The sequence below is a fragment of the Calidris pugnax genome, unplaced genomic scaffold, assembly GCF_001431845.1.
Source record: "Calidris pugnax isolate Ruff unplaced genomic scaffold, ASM143184v1 scaffold269, whole genome shotgun sequence".
Classification (NCBI taxonomy): domain Eukaryota; kingdom Metazoa; phylum Chordata; class Aves; order Charadriiformes; family Scolopacidae; genus Calidris; species Calidris pugnax.
This window is the reverse complement of record NW_015091347.1, coordinates 1,883,045-1,903,637: the sequence shown is the minus strand read 5'-3', so window position 1 is coordinate 1,903,637 and position 20,593 is coordinate 1,883,045. Positions and strand designations below refer to the sequence as shown.

Sequence of the window (20,593 nt, the reverse complement as noted above, 5' to 3'; positions counted from 1 at the left end):
TAATTGCCATTAAGTTTCCCCAACAGCTTGCATCTACCTAAAAGAATTGCAGGTTTATAAGCAGCTTTTTTGCCAGCAATATATTACCTCCTTTACCAAAAAAAATAGTTAAAGACTAGGTTGAGATGTTGATTTTTTTCAGCATGGTCACTGAAGCCTTAAAACATTTTTAAAAAAATTAAAATATTGCAGACTGTCATCCACCACCCCCCAGGTGACTATGATCTCCTTGATTAATAAAACAGACATAAAACGGTATTAGATGTAGAGCTGAATGAAAAAAAAATCACATTGTTGGACTCTATATTATTGTCTTCAGCAGATAATGTTAATATTAGCTTTGCAAGGTGCAACTCTTTTTTCCAAATCAATGGAAGATGGGGATTGTTTTTCCTGCCTCATTCAGCAACTTCTCCCCCACAGCAAAACACGCAATTGGTAACAGAGGATTCAACATGGAAAATCAGAAAATCAGCTTTTCAGGTATTTCCTCTTCTCTTACCCAAGTTTCAAAATTATTAGATATACTTGAGCATGATGTTCCGGCCACAGAAAGGTATTTTTCTGTATTAGGGGAAGACTGCCTTTTATGAAGGGCATTTTTTTCTTTTTTTTTTTGGTTAAGATTTGCAATGGTACTGTGTTAGTCATATTCCCTCTGTAGTGGGCTGCAAGCTTTTTATGCCACCATCCTCATGGAGGGCTTGTACCTGTGGAAGTTTATGATACATGCATTCATTATATGCATATATCTAAGTTCAAATGAAAAAATATAGCTGAGGAGGAAGGGAGAAGCACCTCCAGAGGACAATACATCTTGCTCTGAACCGGCAGTGAGGACAGGTTCACCCTCATCAGGTGATGTTGACTCTTCATTGGCCAAAGTGAATCGAGAGCAACCCTCTCACTCTCCAATGTCTCATTTCTATTTACCAATCTTCATCCTTTTTGCCTGTTTTTAACAACCCTAAGCTCACTGAAACCACAGTCGCTGCTATTAAATGGTCAAAAATAAGGAAAAAAAAGTGTTTTTCAAGACAGTTCTTGTTCTCGGTCATTTCTCGTGTTTAAGGTTGCTTCCAAGTGATGCCTCATCTGAGGATATCAGAAGTGATTGTGCTAGAAATAGATACCACAAGGCCACAAAATATTTGTAAGTTTTTAGAAATATTTGGAAGCCCAATTTCCTCTTTCCAAACCCAGGACGGTTTTTGCACTGGGAGCATCCTTTGCTCTCGGCCAAGATATTAGTTCCCTAAATTCTGACCTTTGTGCCCTTCCTGGCATCCAGTTATCGAGTTATTTCCCAATAAAAAAGGATCAATCAAGTCTGTGTACAACCATGAGCTAAAGCAGATGGAGATTCAGTATTTCTGCAGGATAGACCCTGGTCCAGAGCAAACCCATTTTCTATTTTTCTCCTAAAAAAGATCTTGGTCAATGCATAAGGACTGGTGTAAAAGGGAGAGGGAAATGATGTTCCAGCAGACACCAAAAAACTCTTGATAAACTCTTTGGCTCATCATTGGATGGGACATATCCCTTGGATGCAGGGAAGAACAGTATTTATTTGTTTAATATTTGCATTTATTTATTGAATATTTGCAAATCCTCCCACCAGCTCCAACTCCATAGAAAGGGGGGGACTGCTACAGTGAATTTCCATTGAGAGCAACAATATCACTAAATATTTCTCTCCTCTCTGAAGATACCCATCCCTAAAAGGCTCCAGGGATATCTCTGCAACATAAACACGAGAATAAAACCTGCAAGAGGCAGTCAGAGCTTTAGTAGACAAGGTTAATGTACCTTGAATGGCAGCATTAAACAACTTTGTTCTTTTTTTTTTAAGTGGAGAGCTGAGATACCTATATACCTTTTAAAGTGTTATTTTTATGGAGGGAGACCATTAAAGCACCTTCCCAAACAAACTGGCACTGGGAAACATCAAAGAAGCTTCTTCAAAGTAACCTGAAAATACTTGCATTTTGTGCAATCCAGCCCCCAGCCCAACAAAAGAGCAAATTGTGAATTTTTTTGGAGGGCAAATCAAAAAGCTTTGAAGTGAAATGTAGCCGAGGAACCCAAAAATGTACAAACTTCCTCTTGCCATACACGAATTGTCCAGGAAAAGTTTCTGATTGCCTTGAGAGTCCTTGCAAAAAATAAGGAGCAGATTAATTTTCCAACAGTTCCTCGCTGCAAGTAATTAACTGTGAATAATTTATGATCAAAATCTTGCCTTACACTTTCAAACCTTGCCTTGCGCTCTTCGTTTTCCATCACAACCTGCTAATCCCAGGAGAGGGGAATTGCTGCGTGTCCACATTTCCATCATGGCAACACCAAATCTCAGTATCACAGAATCTTCTAGGTTGGAAGGGACCTTAAAGATCATCTTGTCCAACCCATGCCATCTCAATTCCATGCCAGTCCTGCAATGGGAAGGTCCCATCCCCAATATCCTACCCAAGTTCAGAGGAGCTTCTTGGAGGACAAAGATGATGGTAAATAAACATGATGAGTATTGGAATTATGGGCTGGAAGAAAAGGCTTAAATATGGGTCTGAGACAAACGAGGTGCTGGGAGAATGGGAGCTAGTGGTTTTTACCTGTCTTCTGTCCTACCAGCAAAGGCAATGTCAGAGACAAGAAGTCACACACTCAAAAACAGTCTTGCTCAGCAAAAATTTAACCATCAGCCACGTTTTTCCATCCAAACCTGACAACTGCAGTCCTTCACCAATTTCTCAGTCGGTGCAAGTGCTGCAAAGTGCAAATCAGACCAACGCTCGTGCAAAACCCACCCACAACCTCAATGTCAACTCAGCAAAGATCCCACCACAAACAATCCAATGACCTTTTGCAACCATTGATGCAGCCCATACACACCCCACAAGCAACATTGCAATTTTTAATAATGCCTTTTTAGGGGTGTTTATTTTGCAAATTGAAGCCCACAGACCTCATGCAAATCTCCCAAGACCTGCACGAGTAAATGCGCTGGGGAAACACAAATGGAAACCTGCTTTTTGGTGAGTTTCCAGAAATTGGGCTAAAACCAGCAGACCTAACCCAACTGCAGAAACATGGGCAAGATGTGCATGGGAGTGTGCAAAGATCTCCCCACCCGTGGGAAGCCCCAAAACCAGAGCAATGCCACAGCACACCTAATAAAACGTTCTCCTCCCTTAAATCTGCCTTGTTTCTTGCTGTATCCTTCTAACATGCTTGCAAATTTTCCCTTTGGGAGAAGGAAAAAAATCCCTCTGGAGCCGGCTGTTTTCCTCTTTCCCATATGGCAGATAAATCAGACCTCCCAACTCGCTGACTTTCCACTTCGCATCCCTCCCTTGCAGCTCTCTGGCTCCTCCCGGTCTTACTATCCCCCTGAATTTCCTTTTAAAATGCAAAATTCCCAATGAGAAATAACACTACAAACCAGAAGACAAAAAGAAGGTTTTCCTTGAGGAATGCCAGGCTTCCTGGTATTGACAGAGAGTTGCCCCCGTCCAAGGCCTGAGCCAAGACACCAAAGATTGTGATGTGAGCTACAAGATTAATTGCCCCAATTTAAATATCTTTCATTTGCCCATTTGAAAGCAATTTTTTTTACCGTATTTCCAGCCTCAATGACAAAAGAGAGGTTTGAGATGTGATGCGATGATTTATTCAAGCTCTGGCTAGCTAAGGAGTTACAAATAGTGTTGAAATCCTTTAACTACACTTAATTACACTGTCTTCTCCGTTTACACTGAATGGTAGACCCTAAGGTATGTTCAGCCTGGTCTGAACTCAACACAGGGAGGAAACTGGGGACAAAAAAAGGTCTGGGGAGCGTTTATGGTGTAAGACAGATGTGCCAAATCGTTTTTGCAACAATTTTTGCACAGTGGCAAAACCTGGCCTCTGAAGAGTCTCTGTGGACGTAGGGGCTTCAGGAGGAGGAAAGCTGAAATGGCTTTGTGCCTGGAAAATGGGGGAACACAAACAAAATGGAAGAAGCCAAGGGGAACTAAGTTATTTCTCAGAAGAGGTCTTCAGGACAAGTAATTTCTATCATTAACCACTTAGAGCAATGCCAGCCTTCTGTTCCAGAAGGCATCCAGGGGGGTGCCCACCATCATGTCTTCCTGTGCCTTTAGTGAGAGGTGTCTGGATCTTGTTGGCCCAATTTGCCAAATAGGTTGGGTTTGAACCTCCTTCTGGAGATACTTTCCCGGCCAGGCTATGCTTGTGTCCTCCACAGACATGTGCTTGTGTCCTCCATGGGCTCAGTTTCTTCTAAAGCAGACAGCCCCATCTGCCCAAAGAACATTGCAGGGCATCAAGCCTTTCCACACAACGTCTGGGCAGCTCCCATCAAAATACTGATGGGAAGGAGGATATCAAGGCTCCCAAAAAAGAGGTTCTTGTGGTGACCCCAAGCTCCCACAAACCCACCAGAGAAGTGATTTCAAGGTGAGCCCAACCTGCGACTATTAGAAACAGGGCAAAACCAGCCTAAGGAAAAATTCAGCCGCCTCATCACATCCTTAGTCCTGGGGTTTTTTTGGTCGAGGGAAGGTCACCACCAAGAATCAGGGCTGAAAGGGCAGCCTGGGGGAAATAATCCTGTCATTATTGGCTGCTGTTTATTAAGGGGACTTTCAGAGGAGGCAAGACCTAAAGAAAAGGCTCAAAGAAAAGATATTCTGCTGTGCCATGGACTGAATGAAGCTTTTGGTTCTTCCCCTGAGATGTTCCCACCCTAAACATCAACAGTTTAGGAATAAATCAGGCACTTTTTCAGGATATTTGCACAAATTGAAGGCAGCACCTCTGTTTTCAGCGACCAAAGATTTCTCTTTGCTCCTTTAGGAGGAAAGTTGCAGCCAACAGGGTTTTATTTTTTTTGTCACCTGCCGGGTGCCTACGGTTTTGGCACAGATCAAGCACATTTGTCACTCTGTCAAGCCCTAATTTTAGCAATTGGGGTTTACTAAAGGACTGCGAGACCCTTGGTTTCATGTACATCTTATTTTAAGCTCCGCATTTCAGTTATTTTTAGCTGGTGACCATTTCTCCACATCCTACTGATGTGCCAAAATTTTGCACTGATAACAGTCCATGTTTCGGGTTATTTTTATAAAAATATATCTGTGTTTTCCTCCAGGCTGGCCATGGCTTGTAGGGCTCATAACAAGATGTTTGCAATACTTCAGCTTTAAAGCAAAAATCCCTGCACAGCCTGATTTCTAAAAAAAACCAAAAGAAAACGCAGCAAAAAGGTATAATTCCTCCCTAAATGCTCACTGCTTTTAGGGAAGGGGTGATATAATTTGGGTGTACCAGGAAAGAGCAGAAATTGCCCCAAATAAAGCCCCACTGAGGTCACAACTCGCCACATCCCACTCGATTAGTATACATAATTGCACAATTAATATATATAATTGATTAATTAATATAAAGCGAAGCAGCCTTACCGTTTGGGGGGTGCTTGGGGAGCCGCTGCCCTGCAAGCGTCCTCCTGCTGCACCAAAACCAAGATTTTCTGGGTAGGGATCACAACCTGGGAAAGCAAAGGATGAAATATTTGAATAGAGAAAGAAAATGATGAAACGAGAAGGTGAAATACTAAGCAGGGGATGAAGCTTTCTGCACCAGGGAGGGTCTTTCAGTGTTGTCAGCAAAGCCATGGTGGGCAAGTCTGCTCTTAATGCATTTTTTTTTTTGCAGGACGTGGGGGAAAATAGAAGGAATCAAGGAAAACTGAGGTGGGAATATTCCCTTGGAGGTGAAAGCAGGGCTGATGGCCAAGATAGATCCCAGGATTTTGCCCAGGAAGGTTTGAACACCTCCAAGGAAGGACAAAAAATAAATCAGATTTTTAAAGGTCGAACCGAGATATGTCCAGCAAATGAAGGCGTGCTCGTTGCCAGTCTGTCCACAAAGGATGAAGTCCTGTCCTTTTCAGCTCCTGGGAGGTTGCAAATCCCCAGCACAGGCTCTCACTGAGGGTTAGTGGTACAATTCGGGTCTGAAAAGGAGAAAAAAGGGAAAAAGCAATGAAACAGCCTTGCCGTTGGCCATGCCCCCATTTCGCGCTGGCTGTCACCATCCCCCTGGTTAATTATAATCTTCACTTGAGTGTAAATGTGCTTTTACACTCAGGCTTAGAAGGCGCGAACTAGGGAAGAGCCATTAATTCAAAAACAGGGGAGCTCCCAGCCGTTATTTAATAAGGAGAAGTCTACACAGATGTTAGAGATGGTCCTGCATCTACCAAGGAACTGGCCTAAACAGAAGCTGAGGTTGGGATTTCTAGACTCATCTAAGAAGATCCAGTAGAAAAATGAAATGGGCTGAGCCAGGATCAGCATGGACATGGGGGTGGTTTTTGTTCAACTGCAAAAAAACGAATAAAAGAAATAAAATCCCCCAGATCTCTGAATGTACACCACCCTTAGTGAGCCCCTCAGATCTCCAACATACATTTGACGAATGTCCCTCGATATACATCACCTCCAGATATTATCTCTACGTTAGATGATAAACATCACCTGAGACTTCCAATGTATGTCTGATATATGTCCCTTGATACACATAATCTCTGTCGAGCTCCTCAGATCTTCAGTATACATCTGATGTATCTACCTTGATATAAATCACCTCTAAACAGCTCCTCACCAATATACATCTGACATACATCTCTGATATATGTCACTTGACTGGAGCTCCTCAAATCTCCGTTATGTATCTCATACATCTAGCATGATAGACATCACCTCTAGAGAGCTCCTCAGATCTTCAATATACATCTGATATATCTACCTCGATATATATAACCTGGTACAGAGCTCCTCAAATTGCTGATATATGTCCAGTATATATATACACCTTGATCTGCTGAGCTGCACAGATTCTAAAGTGCATCTGATATATGCACCTCTAGATATACATCACCTCTAGGGAGCTCTTCAGATCTTCAGTATACATCTGATGTATTTACCACGATACACACCACCTCCAGAGAGCTTCTCAGATCACCAAGGCACACCCGAGGGATGCACATCTGCTATACATCAGCTGCAGAGAGCTATGCCTCACATGGTGAAGCTGTATGGGAGAACCCTGAGAACCATTTCCCCTGGTTTTAATTTAATCCCAAACTCCTTCAAAAACAACACTCCCATTTTGTGACCTTACATCCTGTATCCATCACAGCAGCCAGGAGTACGGATCCAAAAGACAGAGGAAGCTTGCATTGAAAGTGTCATTTCTGGAAACCTGGACATCACTGACACCATTGACCAAGGAAAGATATGGATGCAATTGGGTGATTTCAGGGAAAAATGGGGCAGAAACCCTCAAACATGGAAAACTCAGTTAAAGGGGTGAAAAGTCAAGATGGCCCTTGACTCCTTGGGCATGTAGATGCAACTGAGAGGCTTAGAGACCTAATCTGGGCTCAGAAGGGGATTGAGTCCAAAACTCTTCACTGCAACAGCAGCTGAAATATCCTTACAGATATTTATGACAAGGAATAAAAAAACCAACCTACAGGCTCATGCCTTAGAAGAGCACGCACAGGCTGATGCCAAATACGCACTGAGGACCAGGGGCTTGCTTTGCATTGGATTTATCCTGACAACATGATGAAAAAGCTCATGTTTTGCAGCAATCCTTCATCCCTGTAAAGACTTTTTTCCATCTTGTGAGAGAGACTTTTGTCATCTGGGCTCGCCATGTGAACAAAACATGAGGAGTGGAGGAAAAGGAGGAGATAAATAACGCTCTGCCAGTGCTAAAAGAGCTCTGATATACTGGTTTTCATCCTTGGAGGTGATCGGGGCTGAGGTCTCGGATGCTGTATGCAGGCAGGACAAAAATACGGGCTTGTGCAGCTCTTGCACAGAAGATGCCTTTTTTGTCCCTGTCATGAAGAGCACCAAGAGCCAACCCCACTGGGGACACCTCCCTGAATACCCTTGTGGAGGGAGATAAGTCTTTTTGAGCCAAAGCACACTTTCAGTGACTTCAAAAGGCATCCTTTGAAGTTTAAGCAGAGGCCTTTGAAGTCGTCCCAACGCAAAAGGGAATGGAGGAGATGCCTCCTTCAAGACGTTCCACCACAGGCAATGCAAGCCAGCAAGATACACGGTGTCCCGGGCACTCATGGTTGCATGGAGCAGCTGCCAAGGGGCATAAATGAGACACCATTTACGACAAACTATCAATCCCCCAAAATGCCTTAAATCCTGATCTACTTGACCTGAATAACAACCAACCACGGAGATGGGAACCTGGCATCCTGGGACCTCAGCCTGTACTCAGGATGGAAAAAGCCAAGGGCATCCATGAAAATAAAGATTTAATTAAGTGTAAGGGAATGCTAACAAAGCTGACATTTACCAAAAAAAAAAAAAAAAATCCAGGATTTTTGCAAATGCAGGATTTCAAAGCAAGGCGGCTTTTCCCACTGTGTCGCCTCATTTCCAACGTGAGCAGATCATGATTCATCCAACCTCATCATATCAATGCTGTTTAATTGTGACTATGATTTTTTTATACATTTAATGCCAGCTCCTCTCACTTAAATGGACACAACAAGTGGTGAAATCCCTAATAACGTTGCTGGATTTTGCTGAATTATTTTTATACCCCCCATTATCCCCAGGTGTCCATCACAAGCTCTAATGGCCCCCAAACTCTACACCCATGGGGAAAACCAAAGAAACCCTGTACATGTGAAAAATAGTATAAATGGAGAAATCAAAGCTCAAATTTCAGTTTAATTCTTCAAGGAGCTCCAAGGCGCAATCACAACTCTCCAAGTGCTTTAGTGACACCTGCTCCATCTGCAATGAGGACCATGGCAATAAAAAACTTTGATTTGTTGGGGGTTTTCCCCTCCATGGTGGAAATTCCGCAGCATCTCCAGCCTCTGAGCAAGGGCTGGGGCTGGATGTTGCGGATGCTCGAAGGTGCGAAGAGCAATACGGTATTTTCAGCCTTCCACCTCCCCAGTCCTGTAAGTTAAACCTGGTGATGCACTAACCCCATCCTTGTTCAAAGAGAGTGAAAAGATTTAAGACATGCCCACACCCCCCCCATATTTCTGTATTTCTGCAAAAGCAAAGCAGTTTTGCCTCAAAGCACAGTCCACGAGTCTACCGGTGGAGCCCTGCTATAGGCGATTTGCGCTATGCAAAGGGGGCACGTATGGAAATATCAGACATCCCCCACCCCTGGATGCACACATGTGCACACACCTGGGCCTGGGGAACAAAAGCAGCCTCGCTATACCACGCCGATAAAGAATCGAAAGGCAAAGTGCCCCGCAGAAGTGGCACCACACTGTTCAGCCTCGGGCGAGACGGAGGAAAATTTGGTACCCATGAGGTCTGGAACAGTGGGATTAATAACACATCAATTTTAATGCAGGGGGGGTTGTGAGTCTTTTTTTCCCTTTTCCTTTTTTTTTTTTTTTTCCTGCTTCATAAACAGCAAAGTGAATGTTTGAGCATCTCGGTGGGGGGTTAATGAGGACTCTGATTAGTTATTCAGATTTGCCGATGCTGCTTCCATCCATCTGAGGATGAGGGAATAATGGGAAAGGGTTTGCAGAGAAAGCTCTTAAAGACGACCTACTTGGCTTTCGCAGCTCAGGCAGATGCAGGTTTTGGGGGGCTCATGCCCCAGGGGTCCCCAAAACCAAAACTGTAGTGCCAGCTTTGGGGTGGAAATGCCCATCGTTTGGGGGAGCTGCTGCGTTTTGGGCCACACTGATTCCTGTAAAGGCTCAAGGGAAAATATTTGGATTTGTGGGGGTTTTCACATGAAAAACAAATTCTTGGATGCTTTTAATAAAATTTGTATGCAATGATGCTCAGAGCTACATGACCAAAAATGATGGATGCATGGATGCAAGGATGCACAGATGCAAGGATGCATGGATGCAAAGATACGTGGATGCAAGGAAGGTTGGACCATCACTAAGCCACCACTGGTGTGCAACAGTGTGACATTGAGGGGCTGGAGTGGGTCCAGAGAAGGGCAACAGAGCTGGTGAGGGGTCTGGAGAACAAGTCTTACAAGGAGTGGCAGAGGGAGCTGGGGGTGTTCAGCCTGGAGAAAAGGAGGCCAAGGGGAGACCTTCTCACTCTCTCCAACTCCCTGAAAGGGTGTAGCCGGGGGCGTCAGTCTCTTCTCCCAAGTCACAGGCAATGGGACAAGGGGAAATGGCCTCAAGCAGTGCCAGGGGAGGTTCAGATTGGATATCAGGAAAAATTTCTTCACGGAAAGGGTTATTAAGCATTGGAATGGGCTGCCCAGGGAAAGGGTTGAGGCACCATCCCTGGAGGTATTCAAAAGACGAGTTGACATAGTGCTGGGGGACATGGTTTAGTGATGGGTTGAGGTTTGTTTGTTGTTTTTTTTATCAAAGTTAGGTTGATGGTTGGACTAGATGATCTTAAAGGTCCCTTCCCACCTAGACAATTCTATGATTCTATGACATCTTCCACTGTTGCAGTATTTTACACATCCCATAAAGTCTACTAGAATGCATTATGTCCTTGCGCAAAAGCAAGGAGCTCACCTCTTTGCTATTTAGCCCAAAATTAATATAAGCAGGTTAAGCGGACCCTCTGCTGGAGCGTTTTGGGGTTTATTTCCAGATTTGGGCTTTTGTTCTTCACCTGCATTAAAAAAAAAAAAAAGGCAACCTGAGAAAATAGATGGTAAAATAGTGCTGCAAAAAGGCTTAAAGGATGGAGCCAGAGCAGCATTTCACGGCACTGTAAAAGGGACTTGTCAAAAAAGAAAGGCATTATTTTAGGATTCACTTTAGGATTCATTATTTCTTCATCAAGAAGAACTATCTTAAGGATGGATGAGGTGGTGACAGCATGCTCTCACAGGGAATTCATCCCAGTGATGTATGTCAGCGCTTTATTTCTAGTTGGGTCTAGTGGCCCAGTTGGGTCTTGCTTTGAGCATCACTCAACAGGGGGTTTTGGGGGGATAAACTCCCTGGTATTTGCATCATTTCCCCACAGCACTTGCCAGGATCTCAAAAGAAAGACAAACTGGAGTTATCCATGTGATTTAATAAATGCTGGGGTTCTCCATCCCAAACCCACTCTTTTCCCTGGCACTGCCTCCATATGCCTCGTCTCTGTTTTAAATGGGGCATTAATTGCTCTGAATTAACAGCTCCAGCTGGAGGAGCAAACAAGCAATTTGCAACCCTAAGATAACGCCCAACTTATCTCAAGTGATTTAAATTGGGGGTTTTTGGAGGGGAAAGCTCGCCTTTCTGGTTGCGAATGCCACTGCTCAGAGCTTGGCTAAAGTCACATCACCATTAACACAACCACTTAGCAAAGGTGGCTATTAGCCCATAGCCACAGGAGGAGGTGGGATGGTAGGAAAATGGAAGAAATAAGGTATCTCCATATTTGGCTTTACTTTAGAGACAGGAGAATTATAATCCATCCTCTTCACCGCTGGGCAACCCAATGATTGCAGTAGGGTTCATGAATATTTTCTCTCCAACACACTTTTTTTTCATGTTACATTTACATTTTGTTTCAAAATATTCACACTCTCAGAAAAAAAATCTTTCAAGCTTTATCCCTTTGCCCTCTTTCATCTCTTTTTGCCTTTTCTTTTTTCATTTGCAGCTAAACAGAGGAGGTGAGAAAGAAAGAAACACCATGACGATTATTTGTTTACAAGTCTGGATTTTCAACATGGGTAGATTTTTCTTTTTAATTGCCATTTTCACAATTTTAAATCCTTTCTAATATCACCCATGGTGTGGGATTCAAGAAGCAAAGTCCTTCTCCGTCTTCCCACCCTGTCATGCCTGGTTTCAAGAGCAACAAACAGTGCTGGTAGAGAAAAGGACTCTACAGAAATGTTATTTCTTCTATGGGAATGCAGAACTGCTTTGGAAATGCAGGAAAAGCTGTCTATGATTACAACCAAGTGTCTGCTGGCAGATCAAGTGGAACCTGCTCTTGCTACTCCAGCCAAGGTTGAGTTGGGAGTCAATATCAATCGTCCCCCAAGAGCATCCAGGTTGGGTCCCATCAGATGACCAGTGTTATGTATGGAGTTGCGGTCCTCCAACAAGGTCTTCTGCTGAAGTGAGGACAGTTCATCTCCATTTTACAGGAAAAAAAAGGTTTTAATTGTGCCCTTAAGACACTAACAAGGGATGTTGAAATGCAGTGACACATCCTTCTCCACTGACAGGAGGCACATCCAAAATACAGGCCCAGCCTTGGAGGTCATGGGCAATGCTGCTGGGACTCAGGCAACCTTGGATGCCTGGGTCCCCAGAGCTGAGCTGCGCTACCTGACAACCTCCTGGCTCATGCATAAAGTAACAGGAGAGGCAATAAATCACTCAGGCACCTTCCCTGGGAATGGCAGCTCTTGATAAAAGACCAAAATTCAAGGGAGGCAGCCTGACACCACACTATTCCCAGTGCACCCCTGTTACGCAGATTAATCCTTCTTGATGGAGAATTACAATTAGGGCTCCATCTTAAGGAGATATCAGCAATCAGATATCTTATCAAATGCCACCTCAATTATTCAAATAATCCCTGGCTCTTAGATTTGGGTGCTGTTTAGGGAAAGCAGTCCGATTAATGTGCTGACACTTCCCCATCACGTCCGACATCCTCAACTTCATGTCTGATTACAGAATTTGCATTCAATTTAATTTTTTCCATCTGGAGTAAATGAATAATCCGAGTACCTACCCCAGCCTTAATTACATTTGTTAAATTAAAAACCCGGGATGTGAGAAATTTAAATGCATGTAGCTCCGTGGCCAGACAAACCTGCATATTCAACCTGCTGCAGCTCTGCCATCTCCTGCTCCACTTTCTCTTCCTTTCCCACAGCCATGCATCAAAGAAATTACAACTAGAAAACAAAAATTCTTTCTAAATGATAAAACAATAGATGATCTTTTGACATTTCCAGCGCTGTTTGCAGGGGAATGAGATAAAATGTAATAAATTCATATACTTCTGTGTATTTCTTGGCTCCAGCAGCTAAAATTTCCATCTCTTTATGCAGGAGTCCTGGGGAGCAGAAATCCTTGATAATGCCAAACAATTCAACACTTTATTTTCTCTTTACTCCGCACCATGCAAAACACAGGCTTCAAGCTGCCAGCTGCTGGGAGTGAAACCAGATGCCACATCCCTTTTCCATATGGAAACAGAAATCGCCCCGTCTGGGGGTGAGCATGCTCCCCTCGGTCGCAGCCCTCTGTGATCCCAGGGTTGCTACTGGCACGGGGCAAAGCCTCTCCCCAACAACAAAAAATGTGATTTCAGTGGTGAAACTATAATTTTTTTACACCTGACTTGGTTCAGGCCAGATCTTGGTACCATCAGCCCTGGAGAACTACAGGGAAGATCTGGCCAAAGCCACCAAATTCTCAAATTTTGAAATAACAAGGTAAACAGGGGGATGGAAATAAAACCAGCAAATGTGATATTTTTTTTAACTAGCTTTGCAAAAGCTTTTTAAATTTTAACTGTAAAATTTAACTTTTAAATTTCTGTAATTTAAACTAGGTTGGTGCTGGTCTCTTCTCACAGGTAATTAGTGACAGAACAAGAGGGAATGGCTTCAAGCTCCAACAGGGTAGGTTTAGATTGAACATTAGGAAAGACTTTTTCACCGAAAGAGTGATAGGGCATTGGAACAGGATGCCCAGGGGGGTGGTGGAGTCACCATCCCTGGCTGTGTTTAAGGACCATTTAGATGCAATGCTAAGGGACATGGTGTAGGGGATGACTTTGTAGAGTAGGGGAGATGGTTGGACTCGATGATCCCTAGGGTCTCTTCCAACCTAGACGATTCTATGATTCTAAGATGAAACTGTTAAAGGCTGGCATTAACAGGTGAACTCAAGGTGGTGACAAGAAAAGTGTCCAAATAATTAAAGAATGATTAAACATAAATGGAAGACAAAGCATTTCCAGCTCTGGACATTTTAGGAGCAATGCTCCATACATCGCATGATGAGATATGTCAAATAAATATATTTGGACGTTGATCTAGATGTCAGCAACAATGAAAACGTTCAGGGAAGTCTGTTTTTAGCGCTCCCAAAGACTGAATTAAGTAACTTACATGTGAGTGCAATGATAATAATCCCCCCCAGTTTGAAGCTTGCAAGACCAGGAATAAAACATGACTAAAAATATTCAGGAAAGCCAGGCTCGGGTAAAGTGAGACAGGTGAGAGCAGAGCCGAAAATAGCTTTTCCCTTTGCTCCCTGCATGCTCAGCTCAGGCAACATTTCTGCACTCCAGGGAAGCTGGATTGGACTCCCCACCCCAAAAAAATCCCCTCGGAGGGGTGTAACATAGCATCCCCCCCAGGCACAGTGGCAGGATTTGGCCATCAGAGAAATCCCCTCCAAGCAGACAGCTATGATGTCATCTGATGGATGTTGCAGTTCCTCGTCCTTTCTGGCTTTCTTCTGCTTTGTTTTGAGTTAACAGTTATGGTGCCAGAGGAGAAAACATCATGTTTTAGCAATGAGGTCCCCAGTGAGGCTGTTTAAAAATTAATTAGTGCCATGCAACATATTAGCGATGAATAGTAATTTTAGCTTTTGTACCTACTTCATTGCCTTCTACACCACTGTTGTTCCAGCTTTTTTATGGTCCTCCCAGCCAACCAGGATCTAATATGGAGGGTATCCAAGAAACTGTTGCCCATGTCTCCTGGAAATACCCCATTCAACAGCAAATGCAGCCCTCCACATGTTTTCTGTGGAGCTTTTAAATAAATTAAGGTCATGTTTGCTAAGCTGGCTGGAAGGTAGGAACCTGCTCTGCTCACGGAGTGGGTTCCCATCATCCCAAAACTGCAGCTGTCCAAGAGTCTGAGCTTGCCTAGACCCAACCCCCATGGCTCCTACACAAGGTGGATGTTGTGTTATGGAGGAAGCTTTGTGGGTTCTGACTTAACCCAGGATGGAGCGCGGAGGTCCTCCCTCCAAGGACAGAGACCCTTTGTCAAGGGAGATGCCCCAACCCTGAGGATGAAGAACCTTCAAGGATGGAGAGCCTCCAATCCCAAGGATGGAAATCTGCCAACCCCAAGGATGAACATTCCTGTGCAAACCCAAGGAAGAAGATGCCCATAACCCAAAGACGGAGACACCTTCCTCCCCACAACTCTGAATGTGAAGACGCCCAAGCCTCAAGGACAGAGGTCCACAAAAAAAAGGTAGATCATCCCCCTGTACTGGGCACTGGTGAGGCCTCGCCTCGAGTACTGTGTCCAGTTTTGGGCCCCTCACCACAAAAAAGATATTGAGGTGCTAGAGCAGGTCCAGAGAAGGGCAACGAAGCTGGTGAGGGGTCTGGAGAGTAAGTCTTATGAGGAGCATCTGAGGGAGCTGGGGGTGTTCAGTCTGAAGAAGAGGAGGCTGAGGGGAGACCTTCTTGCGGTCGGGTTGACACGGTCCTCAGGAATATGGTTTAGTGATTTTTATTTCTTATTTATTTTTTTAATAAGAGTTTGATTAAGAGTTAGGTTGATGGTTGGACTAGATGATCTTTAAGGTCCCTTCCAACCTAGACGATTCTAAAACACAAGGATGGAGATCCTCCTAAGTCCATGGATGGGAATCCCCCCAACCTCAAGGATGGAGATCCCCCAAACCCAAAGGTGATCTCCAAATCCCAAGGATGGAGACCACCTAAACCTCGAGGATGGAGATCCTCCTAGCCCTAAGTACAGGTATTTCCCCAACCCTGAGGATGTAGACCCCCAAAACCCAAGTACTCTCACAACGCTTAGGATGGAGATTCTCCAAATTCCAAGGATGGAAATCCCCCAGCCTAAGAATTGAGACCTTCCAAGGAGAGAGATCCCCTCAAGCCACAAGGATGAAGATTCCCCCAAAACCCAAGGATGGAGACCCTCCACTTTCCCCAGTCCCAAGGTGAGCAATCATCCCTTGGTGCCTCACTAGCTGGATTCCTCACTCCACACTGCATGGGGGAGGACCTGGGAGGCATCACCCTGGTCCCGTGGTGGCCACCCCCCAAATTGCAACCCCAAATGAGCCACCATCCCGCTCCTTCAGGCAGCAAACGAAGCAGTGGGGACCGAGGAGCCTCACTGCATTAGCCGCCTTCAGGTGGATGGCAAAGGCAAGGGGAATTTGCAGGGACATCTGGAATATATTCATTTTACGGCATGTTTCATATCACAGACAGGTACTTTGAAGCAGTTAAGTAGTAGCAGGGCGGCACGTCCCCATGGGTGGGCTGTGGTTTGTGCTTTCAACCCGAGCTGCCCCAGCATGACAAAGGGGCTGGGGAGACAGAGCTGACGTTTTCCAAGCACAGCTTTGTGCCTCTGGGGGCAAATCCAGCAAGAAATTAAAACCTGAAAGGCTAAAAAAAAAAAAAACCCAAAAAAAAAAAAAACCAAAAAAAAAAAAAACCAAAAAAAAAAAAAACCAAAAAAAAAAAAAACCAAAAAAAAAAAAAACCAAAAAAAAAAGAAACCAACCCCCATGTCTAAGTGATGTTGATCCCCACATCAGGCTATTAACAGTCGCATCACAAATTGTAAATGACTCAGATAAATTAAATGGCTTAGCAGCTGCGAGGAAAGGCCCTTCTGAAGATTCATTTGTTTGGTGGAAAAGAAATTAGTCGGGAATTTAAAATCTTTCCAGCAGCTTGATGCAGACGCCCTGCCAAAGCCCACATGTTGCTGCTTGCACAGCCCTGGGACGCAGCCGGGCGCCGAAAGGAAAAGTCCTCCATGAGCATCCAAAAGCAGGGGGATGCAGGCATGCTCCCATTAGCACCACCGCTAATGAGGCTGCGCCTCCTCCCAGCAAGCCTATTAAAAGCCTCAAGTGACGAAGAGGTCTAAAAACGTGAAGATTTGACCCAAAACACCCCCTACGGTGAGTGAAAGCCCAGCCACCCAGCTGCAATTAAAAAGGGGATGGTAATGCAGAAAGGGCTCGGAGCAGGACAAGAAGTTGGGGCTGCACCCCTGGCTGCAGTGAGGTGTAGCAATTTGCTCCCAAATGCAGTGAGCTGCAGTGATTTGTTCACCCCAGATGCAGGGAATGGTGGGGATTTACCCCAGAAGTAATGAACTGCAGTGATTTCCCCCCCCCGTGCAGTAAGCTGCAGTGATTTCCTCCCCCAGATTTAGCTCTGGAAGCAGTGGGCCACAGTGATTACCCCCCCCAAGCAGTGAACTGCAGTGATTTACCCCCCAAAAGCAGTGAACTGCAGTGATCTACCTCCCAGAAGCAGTGAGCGGCAGAGATTTGCCCCCAAAAGAAGTGAGCCACTGAGATTTACTCCCAGGTGCAGTGAGATGCAGTGATTTATGCCAGATGCAATGCGACGCAATGATTTCCCTCAGGTGCTGTAAGTTGCATGGAATTTACCCCAGGCACAGTGAGCTGCAGTCATCGGTAAAAGCAGTAAAAGGCAGTGATTTAAGCCCAGGTGCAGTGAGATGCAGTGATTCACCCCCAGAAGCAGTGAACTGCAGTGATTTAAACCCAGGTGTAGGAGGTGCAGTGATTTACCCCATATGCAGTGAGATGCAATGATCTACCCCCACCAAAAGCAGAGAGCCACTGTGATTTACCCCCAGATGCAGTGAGATGCAATGATTTATCCCCCCAAAGCAGAGAGACACTGTGATTTACCCCCAGATGCAGTGAAATGTAATGATTTACCCCCTCAAAAGCAGAAAGCCACTGTGATTTACTCCCAGATGCAGTGAGATGCAGTGATTTCCCCCAACTGCAGCATACTCCATACCTGATGACTCCCCACAAACTCCAAACCTCCCCAAATTCCTAATGCTTCCATGTAGTGGGGCCAAGCTGTGCTCACCACAGATGCCCTTTCTCCAGTGTTAACACATGGATTTAATGCATTAACCACCCCCCCGTGTCTGGAGGCTTCCCTGGCAAAGACCTACTCCTCATACATGTCCCTTTTAGCTCATGCAAAATTGAGGGGGTTTTTCACCTTCAGATGCTTTTTCACAGGCAGCAGGGTCTCAAAACCCCTTTTAGTGGAAGTTCACAGGTATAAAAGATGCAAAACACCCCAAAATCATTCACACGGTGTTTCAATTGAAGCCCAGTGATGGAATAAAGAGAAGGATCTGGTGACAAAGCCACAATCCTGGGATGTCCCCTTGTCTCTGTTTGGGTGGAAAAACCCTTTTTCTATTTACTAGGAAGAAGCGGGGAGAAGATAAAACAAAAGGGTTTCCTCCATCACGAAAAGGACTGGAGAGTGCAAGGAGCACTCATTTTTCAGGTGCATCCAACCTAAGCAACCCAGTTGCGTTTGCCCCTTGGCAACACTGAAGCTCTTCAAAACTTTTTCAGGGCCAGAAGAGCAAAATTAAAGCGGGCGACAGGAACAGAAACTGAAAACCAAGAAATCGCACCCTGGCAAGATGAGATAGAAACAACAACAACAACAACAAAAAAAAATTGGGGAAAAATTAATAAGAAAAGTGGAAGTGATTTTGCATTTCAAATACAGGAGGTTTTCAAAAAGGAAAAAACCTGGAAGATCTGGTCTCTTCCGGTTTTTCCTCTCTGTTTTGCTTCTTTCTGTTTCATTGAGCATCCAGGTGCTCCTGAGCTGGGATTTCTATTTCTCTGACTCCTACTCAGGGCAAAACCCCAACAACCCAGTGCAAAACAAACCCCGAAAGTAGGACGCTGAGCCCTGCTCAATCCAAACTCAGCTTGATGCTCACTAATTAGCCGGTAATAGTATTTATATGCTGCTGGCACACTCGGAAATGCAGCTCCTAATAACGGAGGTCCGCATCAATATTAATGTCCCGGCTTGACACTCAATACCCGGGGACCAACAACAGACAAAGAAACATCACAGCAAAGTGAAAAGAGGGGCAGAAAATGAATTTTAAAAGTATTTTTCTGTGTTCGGCAGGAAGGGAGTGCTTGAGATCAAATGATGGGATCCCTCCTTGGCATGTATCAGCAATAAAAGCAAATATAAATTATAAGTTCCCATCTCTGGGGCACAAAATCTTGCAGCAGCAGAAAAATTTTCACCATCTGTAAGCCCTTCCCAAACTTGGCGTTTCCCCATAGGTAGAAGCAGGCTGGAAAAACTCTTCTTTTCTTGTTACCAGAATAGATTTCTAAAATTCAGGGCTTTCCCCCTACCTGAGTTACTCAAAGATGATCCGCTTCAAATATTCATCCCTGCAAACTTGGGTTTCTCATGCAAAACCCTAGGCTTTGGGTTGGCTCAGCATGAAACGCTACTTGAAACGACCTCCTGACAAGCATTTTTTTTTCCAGTGATGCTTCAATCCTTCTGGAAAAAGGGAGCACATCCCCAATAATTCCCCAATATTACATTGCATGTGCACATGCACATCAATATTTGCAGAAACGTTGCAACATAGAGCATGGTGTCGGGTTGCAAACGTGCCCTGGTGCCACTCTGTAATTTGATTAAAAACCTCTTTTCTTAATAATTTCTACGCAGAAACGCTTGGCACACGGGGAGCACTTAGGCGGAGTTTAACCAGAGTTAATAAACTATTAATAGCCTGCAGTAAGGCTGTGATAGATTTGAGCTGCATGTGCTCTGCATGCCTCTGTACAAGGTGTTATTACCAATGTCTGCGCTCGACACACAGCAAAAAAAAAAAATCACGGAGGTCTTCCATGAAAAATGCAATTCCAGGCAATCCAACATTTCTCAGGGAAAGACGCGTATTTTCAGGATTTTTTTCCATCAAAAAGAAATCTGGCAATTTGAGAGTAAGCGTTGTGTGTAGTGTTAACCTGCATAATTGACCCGTTTATTCGTGTTGATTAATAATCAAAGAAAATGAATGGAAGTCACAAAATTCACATCCAGATTCTCAACATTAGGATGTTCCCAAATCATCATCTTTTGGGACTTCCATTTAGTACTTTAATTTCAAGTTGAGAATTTCCCTTCTTATAGTCAAATTCCAAGTCAAAAAGAGGCAAATTCTGGAATGATCTTGAAAATAGATGTTCCATTTCCCCAATAAGCCATGGTTACAAAGAATTTGCTGCCACAGATTTATTTGAGCAGTTATTAAACAATGGCAATGAGTAACACATTGACGCTTCAGAGAAGACCCAACTGTGTGTTGATGATGACAATGGCAATGAGTAAACTGTTGACCATGCAGAGAAGAACCAACTTTGTGTTGCTGACTGCAACAGCAATGAGTAACATGTTGACCCTCCAGAGAAGAGCCAGTCCTGCGTTGACGACTACAACGGCAACAAGTGACACACTGACCCTTCAGAGAAAACCCAACTCTGCATTGATGACTGGGCTCCACAGAAGCAGAACTCAAGCCAACTGCCTGAAGACTGCCATAAAAATAAAATGCCACTATAAAGTGACTTCAGATATTGCAAGAAATCCCCAGAAAGGGCATATTTATAACCTCATTTGGCAATCTGGGCTGGAAACAGCACTCTGCAGTTGTAGACTTAGCCATCAATTCTGGTCAAACTCGAGAAGATCTT

General features: G+C 44.3%; 1 protein-coding gene across 2 annotated transcripts in view; it reads right to left on the bottom strand.

Annotated features, from left to right (window-relative positions):
* PKNOX2 (PBX/knotted 1 homeobox 2) overlaps nt 1-20,593 on the bottom strand; it is an 83,032-nt gene that overhangs the window by 33,185 nt on the left and 29,254 nt on the right. For both annotated transcript variants that reach the window (XM_014961063.1, XM_014961064.1), the window contains exons 2-3: nt 5,883-6,019; nt 5,466-5,551 (exon numbers count right to left, since the gene is read on the bottom strand). The gene's annotated coding sequence lies outside the window, so the exon portion shown is untranslated. The remainder of the gene's footprint in view (nt 1-5,465; nt 5,552-5,882; nt 6,020-20,593) is intronic.